This window comes from Hylobates moloch, unplaced genomic scaffold, assembly GCF_009828535.3.
Source record: "Hylobates moloch isolate HMO894 unplaced genomic scaffold, HMol_V3 SCAFFOLD_2, whole genome shotgun sequence".
NCBI classification, from domain to species: domain Eukaryota; kingdom Metazoa; phylum Chordata; class Mammalia; order Primates; family Hylobatidae; genus Hylobates; species Hylobates moloch.
This window is the reverse complement of record NW_026652277.1, coordinates 121,091,417-121,112,921: the sequence shown is the minus strand read 5'-3', so window position 1 is coordinate 121,112,921 and position 21,505 is coordinate 121,091,417. Positions and strand designations below refer to the sequence as shown.

The 21,505-nt window shown below is 36.9% G+C and overlaps 1 long non-coding RNA gene across 1 annotated transcript in view; it reads left to right on the top strand.

The window, feature by feature from the left end:
- LOC131382856 (uncharacterized) overlaps positions 1 to 21,505 on the top strand; it is a 177,330-nt gene that overhangs the window by 144,673 nt on the left and 11,152 nt on the right. The window contains exon 2 of the long non-coding RNA XR_009212440.1: positions 4,662 to 4,724. This is a non-coding gene — a long non-coding RNA (uncharacterized LOC131382856). The remainder of the gene's footprint in view (positions 1 to 4,661; positions 4,725 to 21,505) is intronic.

Genomic DNA, 21,505 nt, shown 5'->3' with positions numbered 1-21,505 from the left:
GCACATATTTGCTGTTGTGTTGTGAGATCCTGGATCTTATTTGAACCTCATGTTTTAACTGGAATTTTTTTGTAACTTTGGCCTGGCAGGAAAAAAAGGGGCTCTGCCTCATTATTGCCATATGCAGTTAGAAGTCCAGGGTCCCCATTTGGCTTCCACTGATAACAGAGGGGGAAGCTTCTCATTATGTCTTGGTGGAGGTGAGAATTCTGGCTGGCCACATCTCTTGAATGACACTGCGATTGGCTAGCCCTATCACCACTGGGGCATGGTAAAATACCTAATTCTCTTTTGCCAACATTACGTGGATGGAGAGGAATGACACATTGCTCTTGGGTGTATATGGAAGTCCAGGATTCATGCATGGTTACACTGATACCAAATTAAGAGAGAGTTGCATCAGTGGCCACTGGGGATAAAAGTCTCAACTCCCTACTTGGCCTTTTCTGATACAGCTCTCAGAAGTATTAGGAAAGCTTGATACAGACGTGCTTGTTTGGAAGTCTAGTCTCCCCACATAGCCTTTTTCTGGATTGGGCGAGGAGGGAAGCGCAGGTTTCTCCCCCACCTCCACCCCTGTGATTAGCTGAAAGAGAATGGCCATTATTTAAAAGGTTTCTGCCTTGTTAGCTGCTCCTTTTCCTCTCTTTTTGCTAGTGAGAGCGGATAGTTAGGGAGATTTTCTTGACTGCATCCTCAGTTACAAGTCTGGAATATAGGAGGCAAAAAGAAAAGCCAGTGAATTCACCCTCCTCATTCATTGAGGTCTCAAAGTCCATAGCTGGTTCCTCCTTTTAGGGTTTTCTTGTGTTTATGTTTTTTCTTTTTTTTTGACAGAATCTCGCCCCATAACCCAGGCTGGAGTGCAGTGGCGAGATCTCAGCTCACTGTAAACTCCACCTCCCGGGTCCAGGTTCAAGCAATTCTCCTGCCTCAGCCTTCCAAGTAGCTGGGATTACAGGCACGTGCCCCCATGCCCAGCTAATTTTTGTATTTTTAGTAGAGATGGAGTTTCACCATGTTGGCCAGGATGGTCTTGAACTCCTGACCTCGTGATCTGCCCACCTCGGCCTCTCAAAGTGCTGGGATTACAGGCGTGAACCACTGCACCCGGCCTTCTTATGTTTATGTTCTATGTCTATAGGTTTTAGTTGTATTTAGCATGAAAAATAGAGAAAGTAGATCTATTCCATTTTACCAAAATCATGTCTGTAAGTTAATTTTTAATACTTACCTCGTATCCTACAGCTTTATGGCTCTTAAAAAATATGTTACATAAATAATCAGGCAAAAAATTAGAGAAAGTATTATTCATTTTTCTCCCCTTTTTTTTTTATTATTTTTGCTTTGTCTTTTTTGTTTGTTGCTGGTTTTTTTTTTTTTTTTTTTTTTTTTTTTTTTTTTTTTTGACAGAGATTCTTTCTTTTTCCAAGCTGGAGTGCAGTGGCAGGATCTCAGCTCACTGCAACCTCTGCCTTCCGGGTTCAAGTGATTCTCCTGCCTCAGCCTCAGCCTCCTGAGTAGCTGGGATTACAGGCATGCGCCGCCACACCCAGCTAATTTTTGTATTTTTAGTAGAGATGGGGTTTCACCATGTTGGCCAGGATGATCTTGATCTCCCCACCTCCTGATCACTCTCCTGTTACTTTAGGTAATTGATTTTTACATACTGTCCAGATTGTATACTTGCTTTATGAGGATAATCACCCTTTAGGATCTTACTTCACCATTACCAGAAGTCAAAAATCAGTAATCCATGTTTTAATTAGGTACCAGTCATTATGCTTTTGTCTCTTATTCTCAAACCTACTGTTTGTATTCTGCTTAGAGACATTGCTCCTGAAACTGCAAACCACATTTCTTTTGTGTCAGTAGACTCACTATTAGCTTTAATAAATAAGGATCAGTAGAGGGAAGTTACAGTGTACACAGAAGGAAGGGAACTGATTATATTCATTGATATTATTGCAAAATCATGTTGATTGTTGGATACTTCATATGACAATTGTATTCATTCTAATCTTTATCTTCTATTAGCACTCCCAAAATTGACTTTACCATGCTCCCTCAGAGATTTTTGCATCCTAGCAACCTATAGCTCAATCACATTCTAAAAGCTGCTGAGATACTGGCACAATATTATCTTTAGAGATTGGAGTCCAGATTCCAGCACCTTCCCTCCAAGATTCTATTCCTCCCTCCATTTTTCCTGGAGTTCTAACTGTGGTAGCTGCTTCTGCTGGTGTTATGTTTGTGTTAGCCTGTTCAGCCCTTTCTGATAGTTTAATTCTTTTAAGAAAATTTTTAACAAATGTATTGTATTCAATTATTTCTTTTAAAATAATATTCCTCAAAGACATCTAACACATTTGTTACATTTTGTCCATCTGGTCTATTCAGCATTATGTCAATAATGTAGTGCACCATTGTGATAGTTTATGTTATGTTTCACAACCTCTGCAGACTAGAATATAGCAGAAAAGTTGTCTCGGCCTGAGATTGAATAAAGAAAATGTATTAATAGCTACATCAAATAAAAAGCAATTGCTTCTGAGAGTTATTAAAATTGGAATACAGAAACAACAACAAAAAAAGGTGTTTTCTAGATAGGTAGTTTTCTGTGTTAAATGAACTCTGTTTCTTTGCTACAATAAAGGCACCACATAGAAAAAACAGCTTGACATTTTCTAATTAAATGATTATGATATAATTCTTTGTATTTTGCTAGTATTAAGACACTATGTTAGACAACAAAAATACTTTACATTCCCTTAGTTCATCCGTGTTCAGTTACTAGAACCAATCTTAATGTACTTAAGATTTCTGGATGGCAATTCTTTTTTTGTTTACCTATGACAAAATGCCTACAATTTCTGCCATTTCTTTCTCAAAGCTGAAAGCCCTAAGAGCCTCAATATCTTCAGTGTGTCCATTCAATATCTCAATGTCTATAAGAAATAATATATAATAAAATCCTGATGTTGAAGCAAAAGTTTAGTAGATACATCCTTATCTCCTCTTTTGAACATCTTTGTTATTCTGCAGCAATTTAGTGTTTTATCTCTGTTAAACTACTACTCTTTGTTTGTTTAATATAACATTTAACATCAAATACCTATTTAATTACAAGATGTATTAGTCCTTTATCACACTGCTATGAAGAACTGCCCAAGATTGGGTAATTTATAAAGGAAAGAGGTTTAATTGACTTAGTTCAGCATAGCTGGGGAGGCCTCAAGAAACATATGATCTTGGAGGAAAGCAAGGGAGAAGCATGGGACTTTATTCACAAGGCAGCAGGAAGGAGAAAGTTGCAGGAGTAACTGTCAAACACTTATAAATCATCAGATCTTGTGAAAGCTCACTCCCTATCACAAAAAATGGCATGGAGGAATCCATCCCTATGATTCAATTACTTCCACGTGGTCTCTCCCTTGACATGTGGGGATTATGGGGATACAGGAATTACAATTCAAGGTGAAATTCAAGTGGGGACACAGAGACAAACCGTATCATTCCACCCCAGTCCCTCCCAAATCTCATGTCCTCACATTTCAAAACACAATCATGCCTTTTCAATGGTTCCCCAAAGTCTTAACTTATTCCAACATTAACCGAAAAGTCCAAGTCCAAAGTCTCATCTGAGATAAGGCAGTTCCCTTCTGTCTATGAGCCTGTGAAATCAAAAACAAGATAGTTCTTTCCTGGATACAATGAGGGTACAGGTATTGGTTAAGTACACCCATTCCAAATGGGAGAAATTGGCCAAACTGCAAGGCCTACAGGCCCCATGGAAGTCCAAAATTAAGCAAGTCAGTCAAATCTTAAAGCTTTTTTGGGGGTAAGGTAAGAGTCTTGCTCTGGCACCAAGGCTGCAGTGTAATGGCATGACTTTGGCTCACTGCAACTTATGCCTCCCAGGTTCAAGGGATTATTCTGCCTTAGGCTCCTATGTAGCTGAGATTACAGATGCCTACAACCATGACTGGTGTATTTTTGTATTTATAGTAGAGACGTGGTTCCACCATGTTGGCCAGGCTGGTCTCAAACTCCTGACCTCAAGTGACCTGCCCACCTCGGCCTTCCAAAGTGCTGTGATTACAGGCATGAGCCACTGTGCTTGTCCAAATCTTAATGTTTTGAAATGATCTCCTTTGACTACATTTCTCACATCCAGGTCACACTGATGCAAGAGATGGGATCCTACAGCCTTGGGCAGCTCTGCCCCTGTGATTTTTAAGGGGACAGCCCCCCTCATGTAAACTATCACAGGCTGGTGTTGAGTGTCTCTGGCTTTTCCAGGTGCACAGTGCAAGCTGTTGGTGGATCTACATTTCTGGGGTCTGGAGGATGGTGGCCCTCTTCTCACAGCTCTACTAGTGCCCCAGTGGGAACTCTCTGTGGGGGCTCCAACCCCACATTTCCCTTTCACACTGCCCTAGCAGAAGTTGTCCATGAGGGCCCCACTCCTTCAGCAAACTTCTGCCTTGACATCCAGGTATTTCCCTATATCCCCTGAAATCAAGGCTAAAGTTCCCAAACCTCAATTCTTGACTTCTGTGCACCTGCAGGCCCATTACCACATGCAAGCTGCAAAGGCTTAGGGCTTCCACAAGCTGAAGCAACAGTTTGAGTTTAAGTTTGTCCCTTTTTGTCCACAGCTGAGATGCAGATCACCAAGTCTTGAGATTGCACAAAGCAGCAAGGCCCTGGGATGAGTCCAGGTAATGATAATTTTTTTCCTTTTAGGCCTCCGGGCCTGTGGTGGGAGGGACTGCCATGAAGACCTCTGACATGCCCTGGAGACATTTTCCCCATTGTCTTGGTGATTAACATTTGACTCCTCGTTACTTATGCAAATTTCTGCACCCTGCTTGAATTTCTTTCCAGAAAATCAGTTTTTCTTTTCTATCACATCAATAAGCTGCAAATTTTCCAAACTTTTATGCTCTGCTTCCCTTTCAAAAATAAGTTTAATTTGCATATGTTGAACCAGCCTTGTATTCCAGGGATGAAGTTGACTTGATCGTGGTGGATAAGCTTTTTGATGTGCTGCCGGATTTGGTTTGCCAGTATTTTATTGAAGACTTTAGCACTGGTGTTCATCAGAGATATTGGAATGAAATTTTCTTTTTTTATTATGTCTCTTACTAGGTTTGGGTATCATAATGATGCTGGCCTCATAAAATGAGTTAGGGAGAAGTTCCTCTATTTCTACTGCTTGGAATAGTTTCAGAAGGAATGGTACCAGATCCTCTTTGTACCTGTGGTAGAATTCCACTGTGAATCTGTCTTGTCCTGGGCTTTTCTTGGTTGGTAGGTTATTAATTACAGCCTCAATTTCAGAACTTGTTATTGGTCTCTTCAGGGATTCAGCTTCTTCCTGGTTTAGTCTTGGGAGGGTGTATGTGTCCAGGAATTTATCCATTTCTTCTAGAATTTCTAGTTTATCTGCGTAGAGGTGTTTATAGTATTTTCTGATGGCAGTTTGTATTTCTGTGGGATCAGTGATGATATTCCCTTTCCATCACATAAACAGAACCAATGCCAAAACCACATGATTATCCCAATGGATGCAGAAAAGGCCTTCGACAAAATTTAACAACCCTCATGCTAAAAACTCTCAATAAACTAAGTGTTGATAGAACGTATCTCAAAATAATAAGAGCTATTTATGATACACCCACAGCCAAAATCTCAGCTGGAAGCATTCCTTTGAAAACCTCACAAGACAAGGATGTCCTCTCTCACCACACCTATTCAACTTAGTATTGCAAGTTCTGGCCAGGGCAATCAGGAAAGAGAAAGAAATAAAGCATATTCAAATAGGAAAAGAGGAAGTCAAATTGTCCCTGTTTTCAAATGACATGATTGTATTTTTAGAAAACCCCATCATCTCAGCCCCAAATCTCCTTAAGCTGATAAAGAACTTCAGCAAAGTCTCAGGATGCAAAATCAATGTGAGAAAATCACAAGCATTCTTATACACCAATAATAGGCAAACAGAGAGCCAAATTATGAGTGAACTCCCACTCACAATTGCTACAAAGAGAATAAAATACCTAGGAATACAACTTACAAGGGATGTGAAGGACTTCTTCAGGGATAACTACAAACCACTGCTCAAGGAAACCAGAGAGGACACAAACAAATGGAAAAATATTCCATGCTCCTGAATAGAAAGAATCAATATCATGAAAATGGCCATACTGCCCAAAGTAATTTATGAATTCAATGCTATCCCCATCAAGCCACTATTGTCTTTCTTCACAAAATTAGAAAAAACTACTTTAGGTTTCATATGGAACCAAAAAGGAGCCTGTATAGCCAAGACAATCCTAAGCAAAAAGAACAAAGCTGGAGGCATCACACTACCTGACTTCAAACTATACTACAAGTCTACAGTAACCAAAACAGCATTGTACTGGTACCAAAACAGATATATAGGCCAATGAAACAGAACAGAGGCCTCAGAAATAATGCCACACATCTACAACAATCTGATCTTTGACAAACATGATAAAAACAAGCAATGGGAAAAGGATTTTCTATTTAATAAATAGTGTTGGGAAAACTGGCTACCCATATGCAGAAAACTGAAACTGGACCCCTTCCTTACACCTAATAAAAATTAATTCAAGATGGATTAAAGACTTAAACCTAAAACCATAAAAACTCTAGAAGAAAACCTAGGCAATACTATTCAGGACATAGGCATGGGCAAAGACTTCATGACTAAAACACCAAAAGCAACGGCAACAAAAAAGAGCTTCTGCATAGCAAATGGAACTGTCATCAGAGTGAATAGGCAACCTACAGAATGAGGAAAAATTTTTGCAATCTATCAATCTGACAAAGGGCTAATATCCAGAATCTTCAAGGAACTTAAACAAATTTAGAAGATAAAAAACAAACAAACCCATCCAAACTGGGCAAAGGATATGAACAAACACTTCTCAAAAGAAGACATTTATGTGCCCAACAAACATATGAAAAAAGCTCATCATCACTGGTCATTAGAGAAATGTAAATCAAAACCACAATGAGATGCCATCTCATGCCAGTTGGAATGGCAATCACTAAAAAGTCAGGAAACAACAGATGCTAGAGAGGACATGGAGAAATAGGAACATTTCTACACTGTTGGTGCGAGTGTAAATTAGTTCAACCATTGTGGGAGACAGTGTGGAAATTCCTCAAGGATCTAGAACCAGAAATACCATTTGATCCAGCAATCTTATTACTGGGTATATACCCAAAGGATTATAAATCATTCTACTCTAAAGACCTATGCTTACATATGTTTATTGCAGCACTATTCACAATAGCAAAGAATTGGAACCAACACAAATGCCCATCAGTAATAGATTGGATAAAGAAAATGTGGCACATACACACCATGGAATACTATGCAACCATAAAAGGAGGATGAGTTTATGATGTCTTTTTCAGGGACATAGATGAAGCTGGAAACTTTCATTCTCAGCAAACTAACACAGGAACAGAAAACCAAACACTACATCTTCTCACTCATAAGTGGGAGTTGAACAATGAGAGCACGTGGATACAGGGAGGGGAACATCACACACCAGGGCCTGTCGGGGGATGGGGGGCTAGGGGAAGGATAGCATTAGGAGAAATACCTAATGTAGATGATGGGTTGATGGGTGCAGCAAACCACCATGCCGCGTGTATACCTATGTAACAAACCTGCATGTTCTGCACATGTATCCCAGAACTTAAAGTATACCTGTAAAAAGTTCCAAATCCAAAATATCTCTTTGTGAATGCATAAAACTGAAATCCTTTAAGAGCACCAAGGTCACATCTTGACAACTTTACTGCTTAAAAATTTCTTTTGTCAGATACCCTAAGTAATCTCTCTTAAGCTCAAAGTGCAGGAGATCTCTAGGGCAGGAGCAAAATGTCACCAGTTTCTAGCTAAAGCATAGTAAGAGTTACCTTTGCTCCAGTTTCCAGTTCCCAGGAAGTTCCTCATCTCCAACTGAGAGCACCTCAGTCTGGACTTCATTATCCATATTACTATCAGCATTTTTGTCAAAACCAATTTACAAGTCCCTAGGATGTTCTAAACTTTCCCACATCTTCCTGTCTTCTTCTTAGCCCTGCAAACTGTTTCAACCTCTCTCCATTATCCTGGGCGCAATCAATCCTCCCATCTTAGCCTCCCACACAGCAGAGACTACAGGCATGAGCCGCCAGTCTCCAAAACATTCTCATGCATGTATGCAGCAGAAGGAAGAGAAATCAAAATAAATGCCTATGTGGGTTAAGCTATATTTCTTAGATAGACGTGAAAAGATTGAAAAGGTAAATGTCTGAAAGTATAACATCAAATTTGAGGTCTAAATAGGAGAGATAAAATTGCCATATTCTTCCTAGTAATATATTACTCATAATTGTGCAGAAGGAATGGTCTTATAGAGTTGCTTTTGGAAGTCAATCTCCTCATATCATTCCTGAAGGCTTACTAACGGGTGAACCCCAGCTGCTGGTTATGTAAAAGTTACTGATCAATCATTTATAAAACTTAAAATTAGGTTGCCTCAAAAAATAGACATATTAAATTTCATCAACCTATTGCTTGGTTTTATTGCAAAGATACATCTAAGGAAAAAGGTAAATTTATTTTTATCTTCTGTAATTAAAAAAGAAAATATTCTAGTACCAACCTGAAAATAAGTGTTAGTGTAAATCAATAATTTCCTTGCATTCTCCATACATTTTTGTAAGCATGAAGGTTTTGGAATGATGACAAATGAAATGATATTGCAATAAGAAGATAAATATGGATGTGTAAATACTGGTTATTTTAAAAGTCCTAATACATTGTGAAATTGTTTTTTGTTTTCTTTCTACATAAATGATATAGTTACTAACTGAGTGAACATAAATAGGTTTTATTGTTTAGATGACTGAATCAGGTTTAAATATCATTTAGGAATGCTTACAACATATGACATTGAGAGATGAAAAAGAAAATTACCATTTCAAGTCGACTGTGACTTTATCTTACACTTATGCAAGAAAGGACAAAACTCTAACATATGAAGAGTGAGTTTATATTATTGTTTTGAATTTTCTTATCTTGATATGATTCAGATTTATTGATAATGGAATTAATTAGAAAATCTGCTTATCTAATCACTATTAAGAGGAAAGAAACTCTCTCTGCCAGCTTCTATTTATTACTGCTGTAATTCTGTTGAAAATATTTGGTAGTGGAGTGTCTCTGTGATTTCCCACTATTTCTGGGATAAAATTCTACCACAGAAAAGATATGAATGCAATCAGAAAGATCCTACTTTTTTATACTGTACACAGGCTTTATTTTGTCAAATTGAAGTAAGGATTTTACCCCAACTAGAATGTATTCACTTTTTCAAAAACACAAACAAACAAACAAACGTATATTATTCCTTTGGTCTTTTTCAGGCTCAGGCATTTGTAATATTCTTTAATTAATTTGTTATTTTTCAAATGAATAATGTTCTTTATAATCTTATAACATTTTAAAATACTTTAAATTTTGCTAGGTATTGGCAAAGGAATAAGAAATGGAGGGTAGATAAACATATTTTTGAAGCATCTACTATGTAACACTATTGGTGCTAATCATTTAGCAAAAGTTGTTGGAACTTGGGCATAACTTCTATTCTGGATGATCTGGGGAATTAACCATACAGTTGTGGCCTGTGAACAACATAGAGGTTAGGAGGATGTCCCTTCACACAGTTGAAAATTCATGTATAACTTTTGACCTCCTCAAAAGTTATATATAATTTTAGTATATATAATTTTCTCCAAAAATATGATATAGTTTCTTGCTTTTTATTTTTCGTGTATCCACTGTATGTTTTTTGGTTTGAGGTTACCATAGGCTTGCAAATACTGTCTTATAACCCATTATTTTAAGCTGATAACAGGCTTAACACTGTGTGTATAAACAAACAAGCAAATAGAAAACTAATAAAAACTCTACTTCTTAACTTTATTTCCCAAATTTTTAACTCCTTGTTGTTTCTATTTATAGCTTATTGTACCCTCTATGTCTTAGAAAGTTGTTGTATATATTATTTTTGATTGATTCATTATTTAGCCTTTCTACTTATGGTAAGAGTAGTTTGCATACTACAGTACAGTGTTATAATATTCTCTGTTTTTTTGTGTATTTACTATTACCAATGAGTTTCGTACCTTCAACTGATAACTTTTTGCTCATTAACACTCTTTTCTTTCTGTGTAAAGTACTCCCTTTAGCATTTCTTGTAGGACTCATCTGGTATTGATAAAATCCCTCAACTTTTGTTTGTCTGGGAAAGTCTTTATTTCCCCTTCATGGTTGAAAGATATTTTTCCCAAATTTATTATTCCAAAGTAATTTTTTTCTTCAGCGCTTTAAATATGTCATGCCATTCTCTTCTAGCCTGTGCGGTACCCATTGGAAAGTCTACTGCCAGATGTTTCAAGCTCCATTGTATGTTATTTTTTTCTTTTCTCTTGCTGGTTTTAGGATCCTTTCTTTGCCATTGATCTTTGGGAGTATGACTATTAAATGCCTTGAGGTAGTCTTCCTTGAGTTAAATTTGCTTATTGTTCTATAACCTTCTTGTACTTGGATATTGATATCTTTCTCTAGGCTTGGAATGTTCTCTGTTATTATCCCTTTGAATAAACTTTCTACCTCTGTCTATTTCTCTACCTTCTCTTTAGGGCCAATAACTCCTAGATTTGTCCCTTTGAGGCTATTTTCTCGATCCTGTAGGCATGCCTCACGCTTTTTATGTTTTTTTTTTTTTCTTTTCTCTCCTCTGACTGTGTATTTTCAAGTAGCCTGTCTTCCAACTCACTATTTTTTCTTCTGCTTAGTCAATTCTGCTAGTAAAACACTTTTACAGTATCCCAATTTCATTTTAAGTTTCATAATTTATGCTTGATTCTTTTTAATTATATTCATTTATTTGTTAAACGTATCTGATAGAATTCTAAATTCCTTCTCTATGTTCTCTTGAATTTGAGTTTCCTCAAAACAGCTGTTTTGAATTCTCTGAATTCTCTGTCTGAAAGGTCATATATCTCTGTTTCTCCAGGACTGGCTTCAAGTGCCTTATTTAGATCATGAATTCCTTATTTGAGGTCCTTATTTGAGGTCATGTTTTCCTAGATTATCTAGATACTTATAGATGTTCATCTGTGTCTGGGCCTTGAAGAGTTATGTATTTATGGTAGTCTTTGCAGTCTGAGCTTTTTTTGTACCCATCCTTCTTGGAAGGCTTTCCAGATATTCAAAAGGACTTGGGTGTTGTGATTTAAGCTATACCTGGTTTAGGGGATACCCCAAGTGCAGTATTGCTTTGGTTCTTGCAGACCCATAGAGGTACTGCTTTAATGTTCTTGGGCAAGATCTGAGAAAGTCTTCTGGATTACCAGGCAGAGACTCTTGTTCTCTTCCCTTTCTTTCTCCCAAACAAATGATGTCTCTCTCTCGGTTCTGATCTACCTGAAGCTGGAGGTGGAGTGACACAAGTAGCCCTGTAGCCACCACTACTATGATAGCACTGGGTCAGACCTGAAGCCAGCACATCACTGGATCTTGCCCAGAGCTTGCCATAACCACTCCTTGGTACTGCCTATGTTCACTCAAGGCTCTGGGTCTCTACAATCATCACGTGGCAAAGCCAATCGGGCCTTTGTACTTCTCTTCAGGACAGTGAGTTTCCCCAGGACCCCAGCAGGTCCAGAGGTGCCACAGGAGCCAGAGACTAACATCAAAACCTTAGAAGTCTACTTGGCATTTTGTTGTATTGCAGCTGAGCTGGCACTCAAGTCACAATATGCAGTCCTTCTCACTCTTCCCTCCCCTTTCCAAAGGCAGAGGAGACTCTCCCTGAGGCCACTTCCACTACAGCCCTAGGGGAATACTTACAGATGACTGTTGATGTTCCCTGAAGGCCCAAGAGCTCTTTAGTCAGCTTGTGATGAATGCTCTCTGACCTGGAACTCACCTTTCAGTGCGGTGGGCTCCCCTCTGAGCAAGGGCAGGTTCAGAAATTGTGTCCAAGAACCAAGTCCTGGAATTAGGGCAACCCCAAGAGCCTGCTTGACACTCTAATTCTGTGTGGCTGAGCTGGTACTATGTGCAAACCAAAGTCCCCTTTACATTTTCCTTTGCTTTTCTCAGGAAGAAAGAGTCTCAACTTACAGCCACTATAGCCGGGAATGTGCTGAGTCTCACCTGAAGCCAGCAAATCTCAGAGTCTCACCCAAAGTCTTCAACTGGGTATTGCTGCTGGTTATTCAGGGCTTAAGGGCTCTTCATTTAGCAGTTGGCTAATGCTTTCAACACTGGTCCCTTCCCTTTAAGGAAGCAGGTTCCCTTCTGGACCAGGGTGTGTCTACAAATGTCATCTGGGAGCTAGGGCCTGGAAAAGGGGTCTTGTGGCTCTGACAAGTGTCCTATCCTGCTGTGACTGAGCTGTTATCCTGGATGCAAGACAAAGTTCTCCCTACTCTTTCCTCTCCTCTTCTCAAGTAGAATTAGGGGTCTCTTGCTGAGCTGCAAGCTGTACATCTTTGGGTGAGCAGAGGGTGATGCCTGCACTCCGTTAGGCATCCCAATTGGTGTCTCAGTAGATTGTGTGTCCCCCTAGTCTCCTGGCTCTGGGCTGAGTTCAGTGGTAAGATTTATCTAGGGGTTGCAGTCCTTGTGGCCTAGACTGCCTTACAAGTTTATTTAGAGCCCCAGGGCACTGTAGCCCACAGTAGCGAGGCTTATGGGAACTCAAGCTCTGACTGGTGGGATTAGTGATTCTCCCATGGCTAAGACTGGTTTAGATGCTCCCTCTGTGGGTGGGCATTAGTTGAGTTTGACTTGATTTTGCTTTCTGTTATAACAGGACAGCACTGAGTTCAGTGCCTCACAACTGCTGCAGTATCCCTCCCCCAGCACCCAGAAATGCTCTCTGCACCATGCAGCTACTGCCAGTGGGTAAAAGGTGGGATCAGGGATTCATTACTGTTTTTTCTACCTCTTCTATGCCTCTTTCAGTCATATACGTACTGTGAGTGCTCACCTGATTCTTGGTTCTTATGAAGGTACTTTATTGTGTGTAGATTTTTGTTACGTTATTGCCCTTGCAGGGAGAACTATTATTGAAGCCTTCTATTCCACCATCTTGATCCATCTATTCCACAGACTCTTGTATAATATACTTGATTGGCTCTGTCACAAATCCTTCAATGCCATGTACAACATCAGGACACAGTTTTCTCCAATAGAAATTATTTATTATTTTGGTCTTGATGTGTTTCAAAGCTTTTTTCTATAATAATCATAGCACCTTCAATGGTATACTTTTTCCAGACTTTCACACTGTTCTCTATTGATGTTCTCTTCTATAGTGTTGACAATACTTTCTATAAGAGTACTGTGTGTAAAGGTCCTCATAACCTCCTGATCTAGAGGCTGAATTGGAGATGTTGTGTTTGGGGAAAAGTAGATTGCTTCAACACCTTTAATGTTGAACTCATGGAGTGCTGGGTAGCTAGGAGAATTGGCCAATATTAAAATAATTTTAAAAGGCAGCCTCTTACTGGCAAGGCACTACCGGACTTCAGGGATAAGGCACTGATAGAACCAATTCAGAAAAAAAGGTTCTTATTGTCCAGGACTTCTTGTTATACAACCAAAAGACTGGCAACTTTTGGGAATTCAAGTTCTGACTGGTGGGATTAGTGATGCTAACCTAGTGTTTATCTTTTCCCTTCAAGACTTAGGGATTAGCAGCTTTATACATAAGGGCAGTCCTGATCATAAACCCATCTGCATTTTCACAAAACGGTCAAGTTAGCCTATCTTTTCCTGCTTTGAAGCCTGGTGATTGCTTCTCTTCTAGACCAATAAATGCTATTTGTGACATTTTTTACTCCAAGATAGGGCACTTTAATCTACACTAAAAATTTCTTCAAGCAAATATCCTATTTCCTCAATGATTTTCTTATCAACATCTGGGAACTTGTCTGTTGTCTCTTGCTGGGCAGAAGCTGATTCTCCTGTTATCTTGAAATATTTTTAATCCAAATCAATTTTTAAAATTATTAACCATCTTTTACAGCCATTACATTTTCCAGCATTAATCTTTCACCTTATTTTTGCTTTTTCTGAAATCATATTAGAATCTATAGGTATGCTTTACTTATAGCAGTCCTGCACCTACATGAAAGTTGAATTTTTAATACAAGATAAAAAGGTATTTCACAAGAAGTGCAAGGTTTTGTGCCTTCTTGTGTGGATGCTTCTTTGGCTTCATGAATTTCCTTTTTCTTTGTTCACAATGGTCCTTACTCAGGATTCATTTATCTTAAAATTTGGATAACTGCAGCTGTAGATCTAAAGCTATCTTACACATCAAGCAGTTCAATTTTCTTGGAATACCATGACTTTTCTCTGCTTCTTGAGAGCAGTTCCAGCACTGGTGGTGGCAATTTTATGGTCTTATAGCATAGTTCAAGGATTACTATATTGCACTAAACATGATAAAAATATGTAAGAACCATAAAAGATCACTTTTTACTGTACTGGAGAGATGGACTGCTCACATGGAGATAATCAGCATCCACTTGCAATAGGAGGTGGCTACAAAATTTCTGAAGTTCAGTATGTAATATAGTTAATTTTATGCAGTTTTAATTTAGTATTGAATCTTTACACTTGTTGACATTTCTCTAGAATGGGAATGGTGCCATGTACAGTCTATAAGTATTTATGTGCATAAGTTTTGATAGTTGTTAACATTTTATAATAGACTTGTGTATATTCAGTAGTAGTAAATGATAAAATAGACTAGAATCTACATATATTTTATGCATTCATAACGTATCTTTTTCTTTTTTTCAACATTTCTAGGATATGAGTTTCATCCACTATTTTTTTCAAATTGATGCATATCTCCAAAAACTTTTCCAATATATTTATTGACGAATTAACCATAAAAAATGCTATTTAGCTTTCAAATGCTGTTGAGATGTAGATAAAATTGATCTCTGATAAACAATCATTGACCTGAAATAAACTGCTACTTCCAACATGTGGACAAAGTTCTCTAGTGGTGAGTTTTAAGATTTTGGTGCACCTGTCACACGAACAGTGTACACTGTACCCATTGTATAGTTGTATAGTTTTTTTATCCTTCCCCCTCTCACCCTGCCCTCCGAGTCCCCAAAGTCTATTATATCATTCTTATGCATTTGCATCCTCATAGCTTAGCTCCTATATAAAAATGAGAACATACAGTATTTTTTTTTCCTGAGTTACTTCACTTAGAATAATGGCCTCCAATTTCATCCAGGTTGCTGCTAATGCTATTATTTCATTCCTTTTTATGGCTGAGTAGTATTCCATGTTGTATATATGCAACATTTTCTTTATCCACTTGTTTTAAAACCAAAAGATTGTCTCATGGAAACAAATATTAAAACAGTTTAATGAAGGATATTATATTCACCAATGTTTTATCCACAAATAGGTCAAATTATGTAAAGAATGAAGAATAGTAACTGGATATGGCAACTAGACATATAATGTGATTAATAGAGAAACCAGTGAAACTATAATAGTAATTATATACTGTGAAAGGGCAAAGATTAAAAACCATAACAGACCTGAGATATCTTCACCAGCAGGCATGTACATTACCCACTTTTTTCCATCTCAGCATGCCTACAAGAAGACAGTGAATCTTAAAAACACCTTGGTTTGAAGATTATATAGAGAGCACAGTCAACACAAAGAGGTTCTGAAATAAGAACGTAAGAACTTGCTAATGTTTTTTGTTAGATTTTGTACTTGAACCAGGGTTTCCAGACCTTTTGGGGCCCTTCTGACAGCTTTTCCACTGACTACTCCTTTGTTATATCATGAACATATATTTCAATTGTTATACATACCTAATAGAAATTCAGTTTATCTCTGTAGGGAAAATATATCCAGAGATTTTCTTTTAACTGATGTCACTGAACAAAATTATAAGAACTGTGAACATCTGCTTCAACATAACTCAACTGTTGAAACAGAATGAGACCACCTGGGTCAAGATAATTTAACTGTGCCCTCTGGGTTACTCTTGCCCAGAAGATGACACACCAAATCAACAAATAATTTTACTGTTCACTTCTGGAAATTCTTGCAAACAAATTTATGCAGGCCAAAATTTGCTCATCTGATCAAACAGGTCTCCTATCATGACAATTTAGTCATCAACATTCTCATTGAGACCTTCATCTTACCATTCATAAATTATATTTACTCAATCCTAAACTCCTACTTGAAAGGCCTCCCTTAATCAGTCATTCTCAGATTACAAAATTCAATAAATATGCTTTCTTAATTTACATCATTTGGGAAACAAAACTGTCAAGGTGCTGTTTTCCTTTGCTGCAGTAATTTCCATAAACCCAACTTTGCATGACTGACAGGTTTTTCTAGTGTCTCTCTGTTTCAGTTGATATGCCTGATGGCATATTATGGAAACTAAAACAAACAAACATAATAATCTATCCTAAAAGTCATAGAGAATCAGATATAGATACCTTATTTTCCAAAAAAAAATTAATTGAGCATACTACAACATGGTTATAGAATATAAATAATAGAATATAAATAATAGGCTGGGTGTAGTGGCTCATGGCTTATGCTTGTAATCTCAGCCCTTTGGGAGGCCAAGATGGGAGAATCACTTGAGGTCAGAAGTTTGAGACTATGCTGGGGAACATAGGGTTTCTGGGGAACTCTATCTCTACCAAAAACCAAACCAAAACAAAATTAGCTGGGCATGGTGGCTTGCACCTGAAGTGGTTTGTCCTTTGGGAGGCTGAGGTGGGCGTATCACTTGAGCCCAGGAGTTTGAGGTTACAGTAAGCCAAGATTGCACCACTGCACTACAGCCTAAGCAACAGAAATATGCTGTCTCTAAAGAAAAAAAGAAGAAAGAAAGTTAATGATGATAGCAACACAAATTCTTATAGCAAATTAATATGTCAAAAATTAAAAATAAAATTGAATATATCAGCATACCTGGATAATTTCATGATCAGAAAGCTCAGGATAAATGTTCTATTAAAGTAAGAACATTCAGATGTTCTTACATTTGAGAACATTAATATGTTTTTGAATTCCCACATTTTCTTTTTACAAGTTTTAATTTAGCGTTTTTTGTTTCATATTTTTTGTTGGGAAATATTACTGTTTGCCACAAATTACTAAAATACTTAGTCATTTGAGTGCAGATCAAAAGGTTAATAGAAATAGACATATATGGACACATTTTGAATTAATAATTACCACATATCTTCTAGGAAAATTTCATACTGTCCTTTTTTATTTTATTTTATTATTATTATATTTTAAGTTTTAGGGTATATGTGCACAATGTGCAGGTCTGTTACATATGTATATATGTACCATGTTGGTGTGCTGCACCCATTAACTCGTCATTTAGCATTAGGTATATCTCCTAATGCTATCCCTCCCCACTCCCGCCACCCCACAACAGTCCCCGGAGTGTGATGTTCCCCTTCCTGTGTCCATGAGTTCTCATTGTTCAATTCCCACCTATGAGTGAGAACATGCGGTGTTTGGTTTTTTGTCCTTGCAATAGTTTGCTGAGAATGATGGTTTCCAGTTTCATCCATGTCCCTACAAAGGACATGAACTCATCATTTTTTATGGCTGCATAGTATTCCATAGTGTATATGTGCCACATTTTCTTTATCCAGTCTATTGTTGTTGGACATTTGGGTTGGTTCCAAGTCTTTGCTATTGTGAATAGTGCCGCAATAAACATACATGTGCATGTGTCTTTATAGCAGCATGATTTATAATCCTTTGGATATATACCCAGTAATGGGATGGCTGGGTTAAATGGTATTTCTAGTTCTAGATCCCTGAGGAATCACCACACTGACTTCCACAATGGTTGAACTAGTTTACAGTCCCACCAACAGTGTAAAAGTGTTCCTATTTCTCCACATCCTCTCCAGCACCTGTTGTTTCCTGACTTTTTAATGATGGCCATTCTAATTGGTATGAGATGGTATCTCACTTTGGTTTTGATTTGCATTTCTTGGATGGCCAGTGATGATGAGCATTTTTTCATGTGTTGTTCAGCTGCATAAATGTCTTCTTTTGAGAAGTGTCTGTTCATATTCTTCATCCACTTTTTGATGGGGTTGTTTTTTTCTTGTAAATTTGTTTGAGTTCATTGTAGATTCTGGATATTAGCCCTTTGTCAGATGAGTAGGTTGCGAAAATTTTCTCCCATTTTGTAGGTTGCCTGTTCACTCTGATGGTAGTTTCTTTTGCTGTGCAGAAGCTCTTTAGTTTAATGAGATCCCATTTGTCAATTTTGGCTTTTGTTGCCATTGCTTTTGCTGTTTTAGACATGAAGTCCTTGCCCACGCCTATGTCCTGAATGGTATTGCCTAGGTTTTCTTCTGTGGTTTTTATGGTTTAATAAATGGTGCTGGGAAAACTGGCTAGCCATATGTAGAAAGCTGAAACTGGATCCTTTCCTTACACCTTATACAAAAATTAATTCAAGATGGATTAAAGACTTACATGTTAGACCTATGCTGTCCTTTTTAAAATTCGATATTAAAAGAGGTAGATCCATTTCATATGAATTACAGTTATACCTACATATGTGTAGGCAAATATTTATTTATTTACTTGATTTCAAACTTTATTTTAGATACGGGGACTACAAGTGCAGGCTTTTTTACATGGGAATATTGTATGATGCTGGGGTTTGGTATGTGGATCCTATAACCCAGGTACTGAGCATAGAGCCTGAAAGGTAGTTTCTCAATCCACACCTCCTCCCTACCCTCTTGACTAGACCCCAGTATCTGTTGTTCCCATGTTTATGTCCATGTGTGCTCAAAATTTAGCTCCCACTTTTGAGTGAGACCATGTAGTATTTGGTTTTGTTTGTGTTAATTGGCTTGGGATTATGGCCTCCAACTGCATACAAGTTGCTGCGAAGGGCATGATTTAATTATTCTTTGTGGCTGCGTAGTATTCCACAGTGTATATGTACCACGTTTTCCTTATCCACTCTACCATTGATAGGCACTTGGATTGATTCCATACCTGTGCTACTGTGACTTGTCCTGCCATAAATATACAGGAACATGTGTCTTTTTGACAGAATGCTTTATTTTCATTTGGGTATATACCAAATAATGGGATTCCTGGATTGAATGATAGCTCGGTTTTCAGTACTTTGAGAATCTCCAAACTGCTTTCCACAGTGGCAGGACTAATTTTTCATTCTCACCAACAATACATCAGCATTCTCTTTTCTCTGCAGCCTCACCAGCATCTGTTGTTTTTTGACTTTTTAGTTAACAGCCATTCTCATTGGCATGAGATGGTATCTTATTGTGGTTTTGATTTGCATTTCTCTGACGACTAGTGATGGTAAGCATTTTTTCATATTTCTTGTATGCTTGTATGTCCTTTTTAGAAAAATATCTGTTCATGTTCTTTGCCCATTTTTAATGGGGTTATTTTTTTCTTGCTTGTTGGATTTTTAAGGTCTCTATAGATTCTAGATATTAGGCTTTTGTCAGATGCAGTTCACAGATACTTCTCCCATTCTGGAGGTTGTTTGTTTACTCTATTGGTTATTTCTTTTGCTATGCAGAAGCTCTTCAGTTTAATTAGGCCCCACTTAGACAAATATCTATAACCTCAATTTGTCTGACAATATGTATGCATATGTATTTCTTTAATGTTTTTGTATATCAAGCTATAACTTTTTTATATTTGGATATATTAATCTCCAAAACACAAACTACAACCAGTGTATTTTTTAGGTTGTAACATTATATTTAAACAAAATAAAATGACATGACACTTAATAAGATAAATAACAAGCTACACTATAAGATTATATTTAGTAATACATGCTGGTATTACATTAACATTCTTTCTGTTATACCACAAAAGCTTAAATGACCTTGGGTGTAGAAAACAAACTGGAAAGTAAATCCTGTCATGTTTAGTTTCACAGCCATTTAAAAATGTAATCAAATGTCAGCACAACAGCTTGCAGGCTAACAGTATCATGTTCCAATAAAATATTTGGAGTGCAACATTAAATTATTGGATACCAATTTTTATCAGATTTGGTTTTTCCCTTGAGAGATTTGATAGAACCCTCAGACACAGTCATATTTTATGAGGCTGAACTCTATTTTATTTCAAAATTCTCATTCATTTTATGCCTGGTTTGTGAAATAAATGTGTAAAAACAAAATAATGCCAATAATTGGGATATTTTAATGAGCCTATTATGTATAAATCTATCTTGTTCTTTAATGGTAATATAATATTTTGGCTACACAGTAGATATCCCATGCTCTCTTCCAGAGGGATCACATCCAACAAAATTTTCTTTGCAATAAAAGCAGTTTGTTAAAATAATATTGTGAAAATTTTCATATACTAAAACCCAGAGCAGATGTATTTTTTCTCCATTATCTGTAGTTTAGGAAATTAATGTTTAGTACACTTCACAAACATTAAGATTTATAAATTAAAAATATAAGAAATTAAATTATCATATAAATGAGTAATGAAATTTTAGATTTTCAAGGTGTAAGTTCTGTATTTGTGCTATACTTTTGACTTTATGCTAGCTCTACTTTTTTTTTCCGTAATAGGCTGCTGATAAACACTGTGGTATACATTATTACATCTCATCTGTAAAACAAAAGAATAGAAACAGGAAATATTTACTATTATTTTAAAAATAAATTAATGAAATTCATATTTTCAAACAAAGAAGAAAATAATCATAGTTATTTCACTAAAAGTAGAATAATATTTGGGCAAAATTAAACATTCATTAGCATTAAATGTTTTGTAGAAAACTAAGATAAGAAGAACATTTCTTCATCTGAATAGGTCTATTTAATATAAAGATCAACAAAAATCTTTATGGAAACATCATCTTTAATACTTAAATGTTGAAATATAGCCATTAAAGATCTCAAACCAGTGATGTTAGCTGATAGCATCTCTAGTCTAGTAATTTAGTTCAAAGGTCATTTTTTTCTCTTTTCTTCTGTCTACACTCTCATATTGTCAATAATGGCAGTTTTCTGTCTTTTTTTCTCATCCTTATTCTAGTACAGCAGGGAAGAAATTAGGTCTATATACAAAACATCAGGCACGTGTGTATATGTATGATACACAATTTTTAGATAACTGTAAGAAATTCATAAATGAAATGTTAAAAGATGTAAAGTTAACTTCAAAATATCAAATGATAGAAATAAATTTAACAAATATGTGCAAGACCTATTTTATAGACATCTATAAATCATTATTGAAATAAATGAAAATATCTAATGAATAGAAGTACATAACATATTTATGATTTGGAATATTCAGAAATGTAAAAATAATGTAAAAGCAATG